The following is an 8,387-nucleotide window of genomic DNA, read 5'->3' as shown; positions in this document are numbered from 1 at the left end:
CATGTGAGAGACGCATACTCTGTCTCAACATTGAAGTCTTTATTGAAAACTCAGCAGCTCCTATGATTGAGTAGTCTGGCACAGGGGTGTGAAGGTGAACGGAAAAGCACTGGCGCAACAAACCGCCCTTGCTTCCTCTCTCTCCACTGTGATTCTCTGCCTCTAACCCTATTATGGCGGCTGAGTCACTGGCTTACTGGTGCTCTTCCATCCCGTCCCTAGGAGGAGTGCATCACTTGAGTGGGTTGGATCACTGATGTGATCTTTCTGTCTGGGTTTGGCGTCCCCTTGGGTTTGGGCCGTGGGGGAGATCTTTGTGGGCTATACTCAGTCTTGTCTCCGGGTAGTAAGTTGGTGGTTTGAAGATATCCCTCTAGTGGTGTGGGGGCTGTGCAGTGGAAAAGTGGGTGGGGTTATTTCCTGCCTGGTTGGCCCTGTCTGGGGGCATCGTCGGACGGGGCCACAGTGTCTCTCGACCCCTCCTGTCTCAGCCTCCAGTATTTATGCTGCAGTAGTTTATGTGTCGGGGGTCTGTTATATCTGGAGTATTTCTCCTGTCTTAGCCAGTGTCCTGTGTGAATTTAAGAATGCTCCCTCTAATTCTCTCTCTCTCCCTCCCCTCCCGGAGGACCTAAGCCCCGGTACAAAGCCTCAGTACTACCTGGCCTGACGACTCCTTGCTGTCCCCAGTCCACCTGGTCGTGCTGCTGCTCCAGTTTCAACCAGAGCAGCAGATGTGCTACCTTGTCCCGGACCTGATGTTTTTGACTCTATTGCTCTACCGCACCTGCTGTCTCGAACTCTGAATGCTCTACTATGAAAAGCCAACTGACATTTACTCCTGAGGTGCTGACCTGTTGCACCCTCTACAACAACTGTTGTATTATTTGACCCTGCTGGTCATCTATGAACTTTTGAACATCTTGGCCATGTACTGTTATAATCTTAACCTGGCACAGCCAGAAGAGGATTGGCCACCCCTCAGAGCCTGGTTCCTCTCTAGGTTTCTTCCTAGGGAGTTTTTCCTAGCCACCGTGCTTCTACTGTACATCTGCATTGCTTGCTGTTTGGAGTTTTAGGCTGGGCTACTGTATAGCACCTTGTGACATCGGCTGATGTAAAAAGGGCTTTATAAATACATTTGATTGATTGATTGAGGAGGGAGTTGTTGTCTTGGACAAGGAGGCCTGGGTGACAGTGGACATTGATAGTCCCGCAAGCCGCAGACAGGTCAAAATATCTCACCATTGTGCTGCCCACAAAGATGGTGGTGGTGATGGAATCCGATGGGGAAGAAAGAGGGGGAACAGAACAGCCCTGTCTTGGGCAGGGGTGAGGAGTTGAGCTTCGACTTATGCCAGCCTGACTTACTGCACATGTACCAGTAGCAGTGGATGGCGTCAGAATCCTTGGGGAGATGGAGGAGGGCCCAATACCTTGTTTCCTTTGGTCAGCAACCAGCTGAGCTTTGGAGGGTGCTTCTGGATGACTGCTGGCTGTTAGTGTGCTCCCAGGATCAGAGCTGACTCCTGGGGCCGGTGTGTCCGCCTCCTGAGGGGCAAAGCTGTTTAATAGCTGGATCTGATCTTCCAGGATATATGGAGGCCGACCAGACTGCCACCCACCCGACCTCCTTTGCCTTGCCAGTGTCCAGTTTCCCACTGGCTGCGGAGTTGAGCTTACCATCTGGATTGGTGCAGGTCAATGCCAGCCGACTCATCGACCCCTTGGCCGTAGGAGGCATTCAGAACTGAAATTCTGTGTGCCTGGGCTGCATCAAAGTACTTAGAAAGCACATCTGTTTTTTTCCGCCGCTGAGCTAGCAGCCAGAGAATCTCTTCCCTAAGCTGCTTGATGATGATAAATTATTTGTGTGTTCCAAATGTATGTTTATCTGTTTCACCTTACTTTCCTCCTCTTGCGTTGATATCATCTCACACCTAGCGCATTTGAGCCCAGACTTAGATACAAATACCACTGGTGTTTCGACTCTAGCACTGTTAGCGTTACCTTGCTCTGTTAGCTTGATGGCTAGCCACTTACTATTGTGTTTTTTTTGCAGGAATCCGGGACACAAACTTGCGGTCTCAGCCGAAAAGGCTAACTGCGTCGCGGAATCCTTAGCTATCAAAACTTCCAATGGTTAAAGATGTTGCTGTTTACATTATTAAAAACTATTTAATGAAAACTATTTCTTAAAACAACAGACCGAGTATAGTCAGGATCGAGGCAAAGATGAACGGAGCAAAGTACAGAGAGATCCTTGATTAAAACCTGCTCCAGAGCACTCAGGATCTTCGACTGGGCAGAAGGTTCACCTTCCAACAGGACAACAACCCTAAGCACACAGCCAAGACAACGCAGGAGTGGCTTCAGGACAAGTCTCTGAATATCCTTCAGTGGCCTTGCCAGAGCCCAGACTTGAACACGAACGAACATCTCTGAAGAGACCTGGGAATAGCTGTGTAGCAAAGCTCCCCATCCAACCTGACAGAGCTTGAGAGGATTTGCAGAGAATAATGGGAGAAACTCCCCCAAAAACAGGTGTGCCAAGCTTGTAGCGTCATATCCAAAACGACTGAAGGCTGTAATCACAGCCAAAGGTGCTTCAAAAAAGTACTGAGTAAAGGGTCTGAATACTTAAGTAAATGTGATATTTCCATTTTTTTTTTAGAAATTAGCAACAATTTCAAAAACCAGTTTTTGCTGTCATTATGGTGTATTGTGTGTAGACTGTGTGTAAATATTTAATACATTTTAGAATAAGGCTGTAACCTAACAAAATGTGGAAAAAGTCAAGGGGTCTGAATTCTTTCTGAAGGCACTGTACATAATGGCATTTGCGGTCACTTTTTAGAACAGTGTGTTCCCGCTAATCGATTGCATTTTGGAACATTTGCGCTTATAGCCTACTGCCATGTGAGCATTGTTGTGAAGAAATAGCCTAATAGTTTATCTGTTGCAATCAGGCTCATTGCTTTAAAAAAACATGTATGCGAGAGGTTGTATTCATTTGGGATCTATCGCATCCCACTGTCAAAGAGCATGTTTGGGATATTTATTTATTACACATGTTTGGGATATTTATTTATTTTGTACTATGGGGGATAGTAGATGTACATAGGCTAGTGCTTTTGCTGTTCGTTAGGCCTACTCATCTTGTTGGCTGACAAAATGTGAGCTAAATGTGGACAGTTCTTCTAACATCTTCAATATATCCCTCAGTATTCGATTAGAGGGAAGTGCACAGTTGTGTCCCCAATATGTCTGTCTTCACTTGTAGCCTACGTCTTAGCTGAGATGCCTGTGAGAAGGACCCGATCACGTAATGGGCATTGGCTAATAAGAATTTATATATATCTGAGAGAGCCATGTGAGTGAGAGGTGATTCAGAGCACGGCAGCTGGGAGAAGGGAATTATAATTATTATATTCATCCCAAGGGCACAACGGCCGCAAAAGGCCTGGATTTTTTTAGGGGACATTACGGCCACACAAGTGGTATACTGCCAGGAAATTCGAGGACTGGTGAGAATATTATCAAGTGCTTGATAAATTATGAATGAGAGACTGATGAAGTGTGTGCAGCCTGCACAAGAAACAAATCAGAGCTCATGCCTTTCATTAAACTTTCTTCAAATCATCTTTAGTCGCATTATGCAGCCTTAGAATGTATTAAAAATCGAAAACTTACAGCCTGACGTTTGTATCACAAACTAAAGTTGCATAAATAACTCTAAATTAAGCATACAGGAGGACCTGTTTCTTTGTTTTTATTTATTTATTTTATTTTTTATTTCACCTTTATTTAACCAGGTAGGCAAGTTGAGAACAAGTTCTCATTTACAATTGCGACATGGCCAAGATAAAGCAAAGCAGTTCGACACATACAACGACACAGAGTTACACATGGAGTAAAACAAACATACAGTCAATAATACAGTATAAACAAGTCTATATACGATGTGAGCAAATGAGGTGAGATAAGGGAGGTAAAGGCAAAAAAAAGGCCATGGTGGCAAAGTAAATACAATATAGCAAGTAAAACACTGGAATGGTAGATTTGCAATGGAAGAATGTGCAAAGTAGAAATAAAAATAATGGGGTGCAAAGGAGCAAAATAAATAAATAAATTAAATACAGTAGGGAAAGAGGTAGTTGTTTGGGCTAAGTCATTGGCAGCAGAGAACTGGAAGGAGAGGCGGCCAAAGAAAGAATTGGTTTTGGGGGTGACTAGAGAGATATACCTGCTGGAGCGTGTGCTACAGGTGGGAGATGCTATGGTGACCAGCGAGCTGAGATAAGGGGGGACTTTACCTAGCAGGGTCTTGTAGATGACATGGAGCCAGTGGGTTTGGCGACGAGTATGAAGCGAGGGCCAGCCAACGAGAGCGTACAGGTCGCAATGGTGGGTAGTATATGGGGCTTTGGTGACAAAACGGATTGCACTGTGATAGACTGCATCCAATTTGTTGAGTAGGGTATTGGAGGCTATTTTGTAAATGACATCACCAAAGTCAAGGATTGGTAGGATGGTCAGTTTTACAAGGGTATGTTTGGCAGCATGAGTGAAGGATGCTTTGTTGCGAAATAGGAAGCCAATTCTAGATTTAACTTTGGATTGGAGATGTTTGATATGGGTCTGGAAGGAGAGTTTACAGTCTAACCAGACACCTAAGTATTTGTAGTTGTCCACGTATTCTAAGTCAGAGCCGTCCAGAGTAGTGATGTTGGACAGGTGGGTAGGTGCAGGTAGCGATCGGTTGAAGAGCATGCATTTAGTTTTACTTGTATTTAAGAGCAATTGGAGGCCATGGAAGGAGAGTTGTATGGCATTGAAGTGTGCCTGGAAGGTTGTTAACACAGTGTCCAAAGAAGGGCCAGAAGTATACAGAATGGTGTCGTCTGCGTAGAGGTGGATCAGAGACTCACCAGCAGCAAGAGCGACCTCATTGATGTATACAGAGAAGAGAGTCGGTCCAAGAATTGAACCCTGTGGCACCCCCATAGAGACTGCCAGAGGTCCGGACAGCAGACCCTCCGATTTGACACACTGAACTCTATCAGAGAAGTAGTTGGTGAACCAGGCGAGGCAATCCTTTGAGAAACCAAGGCTGTCGAGTCTGCCGATGAGGATGTGGTGATTGACAGAGTCGAAAGCCTTGGCCAGATCAATGAATACGGCTGCACAGTAATGTTTCTTATCGATGGTGGTTAAGATATCATTTAGGACCTTGAGTGTGGCTGAGGTGCACCCATGACCAGCTCTGAAACCAGATTGCATAGCAGAGAAGGTATGGTGAGATTCGAAATGGTCGATAATCTGTTTGTTGACTTGGCTTTCGAAGACCTTAGAAAGGCATGGTAGGATAGATATAGGTCTGTAGCAGTTTGGGTCAAGAGTGTCCCCCCCTTTGAAGAGGGGGATAACCGCAGCTGCTTTCCAATCTTTGGGAATCTCAGACGACACGAAAGAGAGGTTGAACAGGCTAGTAATAGGGGTGGCAACAATTTCGGCAGATAATTTTAGAAAGAAAGGGTCCAGATTGTCTAGCCCGGCTGATTTGTAGGGGTCCAGATTTTGCAGCTCATTCAGAACATCAGCTGAACGGATTTGGGAGAAGGAGAAATGGGGAAGGCTTGGGCGAGTTGCTGTGGGGGGTGCAGTGCTGTTGACCGGGGTAGGAGTAGCCAGGTGGAAAGCATGGCCAGCCGTAGAAAAATGCTTATTGAAATTCTCAATTATGGTGGATTTATCAGTGGTGACAGTGTTTCCTATCTTCAGTGCAGTGAGCAGCTGGGAGGAGGTGTTCTTATTCTCCATGGACTTTACAGTGTCCCAGAACTTTTTTGAGTTAGTGTTGCAGGAAGCAAATTTCAGCTTGAAAAAGCTAGCCTTGGCTTTTCTAACTGCCTGTGTATAATGGTTTCTAGCTTCCCGGTACAGCTGCATATCACGGGGGCTGTTCGATGCTAATGCAGAACGCCATAGGATGTTTTTGTGTTGGTTAAGGGCAGTCAGGTCTGGGGAGAACCAAGGGCTATATCTGTTCCTGGTTCTAAATTTCTTGAATGGGGCATGTTTATTTAAGATGGTTAGGAAGGCATTTTTTTTTAAATATCCAGGCATCCTCTACTGACGGGATGAGATCAATATCCTTCCAGGATACCCCGGCCAGGTCGATTAGAAAGGCCTGCTCGCTGAAGTGTTTCAGGGAGCGTTTTACAATGATGAGTGGAGGTCGTTTGACCGCTGACCCATTACGGATGCAGGCAATGAGGCAGTGATCGCTGAGATCTTGGTTGAAAACAGCAGAGGTGTATTTAGAGGGCAAGTTGGTTAGGATGATATCTATGATGGTGCCCGTGTTTAAGGCTTTGGGGAGGTACCTGGTAGGTTCATTGATAATTTGTGTGAGGTTGAGGGCATCAAGTTTAGATTGTAGGATGGCTGGGGTGTTAAGCATGTTCCAGTTTAGGTCGCCTAGCAGCACAAGCTCTGAAGATAGATGGGGAAGATAGGAGTGGAGCTAGGCACTGCAGGGCCTGGATTCACCTCTACATCGCCAGAGGAACAGAGTAGGAGTAGAATAAGGGTGCGGCTAAAAGCAATAAGAATTGGTCGTCTAGAACGGAGAGTAAAAGGAGGTTTCTGGGGGCGATAAAATAGCATCAAGGTATAATGTACAGACAAAGGTATGGTAGGATGTGAATACAGTGGAGGTAAACCTAGGTATTGAGTGATGAAGAGAGAGATATTGTCTCTAGAAACATCATTGAAACCAGGAGATGTCATTGCATGTGTGGGTGGTGGAACTAATAGGTTGGATAAGGTATAAAGAGCAGGACTAAAGGCTCTACAGTGAAATAAGCCAATAAACACTAACCAGAACAGCAATGGACAAGGCATATTGACATTAAGGAGAGGCATGCTTAGTCGAGTGATCAAAAGGGTCCGGTGAGTGGAGAGGTTGGTTGGGGGTCACGGCAATTTAGACAGCTAAATCGGTAGCAAGCTAGCATAGGATGGAGGTCTGTAATTACACAACAACAAAAATAAAAACAATAGGTATAGTTATAGAGGCCCAAGAAGAAAAATAAATACATTAAAATTTAATTTTAAAAAATTGTCCGATTGTCTATTCAGATAGCAGCCGATAAGACAGCCAACGGCTAGCAGGCCGCAGATGGGTGCCCAGGCAACGTCGCGCCGGAGGAAGCAGCCGGACAACTCCCTCGGGTAGACAACGTCGGCAGTCCAGCTGTGAAGGCCCGGTGGGGCTCCGCGTAGGCAGCAAAACGGGTCCGGATAGGTGACTGCAGCCCAGGAGTGATTGATGGAACTCTTCAGCTGGCTAGCTCCGGAACAATTGATGTTTGCTCCGGAATCGACGAAAGCCGATAGTCACACGGATAGCAGCTAGCTAGCTGTGAGATCCAGGTATGAATGTTAACTGCTCAACACAGAATAGCAACATTTGCGCACTTCCTTGAATATCATTTGGAGAGAATATCATTTCTATTTCATTCAGCTATGTTCAATTGTATTCTTCATACTATAAAATAATAACACCACAGAATTCCAAGCAAATCTTGTCTGCTAAATGAACTAGTGTAGCCCACAGCCATATGGCTTAGCCATATCAGGGCCCAACATAAGGACAACTCAAGAGTATGTTATTCTGTTCTTCTGAAATAGACTACATTTTCTTCATATCGTTTTTTTTTTAGACCTTTCCAAAATAAAAAATGGATTTATGAAATGGTTTTATTAAACTTTAAAAAAAGTAGATGTTCCTAAGTTCTGCATCAATGGCTTGTATGCTATGCACGGCAGCCAAGAGATGCTAAACGTGTTTATGTTAATCAATGGTAAATTACAGTGAGACAGTAATTTGCTTGACAATCACCAGCAGACAAAATGTCATGACCACCACAGCCCTACCCACGCCCCTACCTTTTTTTAAGGTATCTGTGACCAACAGATGCATATCTGTATTCCCAGTTGTGAAATCCATCGATTAGGGCCAAATTCTTTTTTTAAATTGACTTATTTCCTTATTTGAACTGTAACTCAGTAAAATCTTTGAAATTGTTGCATGTTGCGTTTATATTTTTGTTCAGTGTTCAAATGCCTCATGAACTTAGTTCATTTGTGGTACCCAATCCGAACACAAAATAAGCTTATTTTACTCAGTCTCCAGTATCTATGCTGCAATAGTCTATGTGCCGGGGGGCTAGGGTCAGTCTGTTATATCTGGTATAATTCTTGTCATATCTGGTGTCCTGTGTGAATTTAAGTATGCTCCCTCTAATTCTCTCTCTCTCCCGGAGGACCTGAGCCCTAGGATCTTCCCTTGGGACTAACTGGCCTGATGATTCCTGGCT

This window comes from Oncorhynchus tshawytscha, linkage group LG10 (assembly GCF_018296145.1).
Source record: "Oncorhynchus tshawytscha isolate Ot180627B linkage group LG10, Otsh_v2.0, whole genome shotgun sequence".
Classification (NCBI taxonomy): domain Eukaryota; kingdom Metazoa; phylum Chordata; class Actinopteri; order Salmoniformes; family Salmonidae; genus Oncorhynchus; species Oncorhynchus tshawytscha.
Note: the sequence above shows the minus strand (reverse complement) of the source record.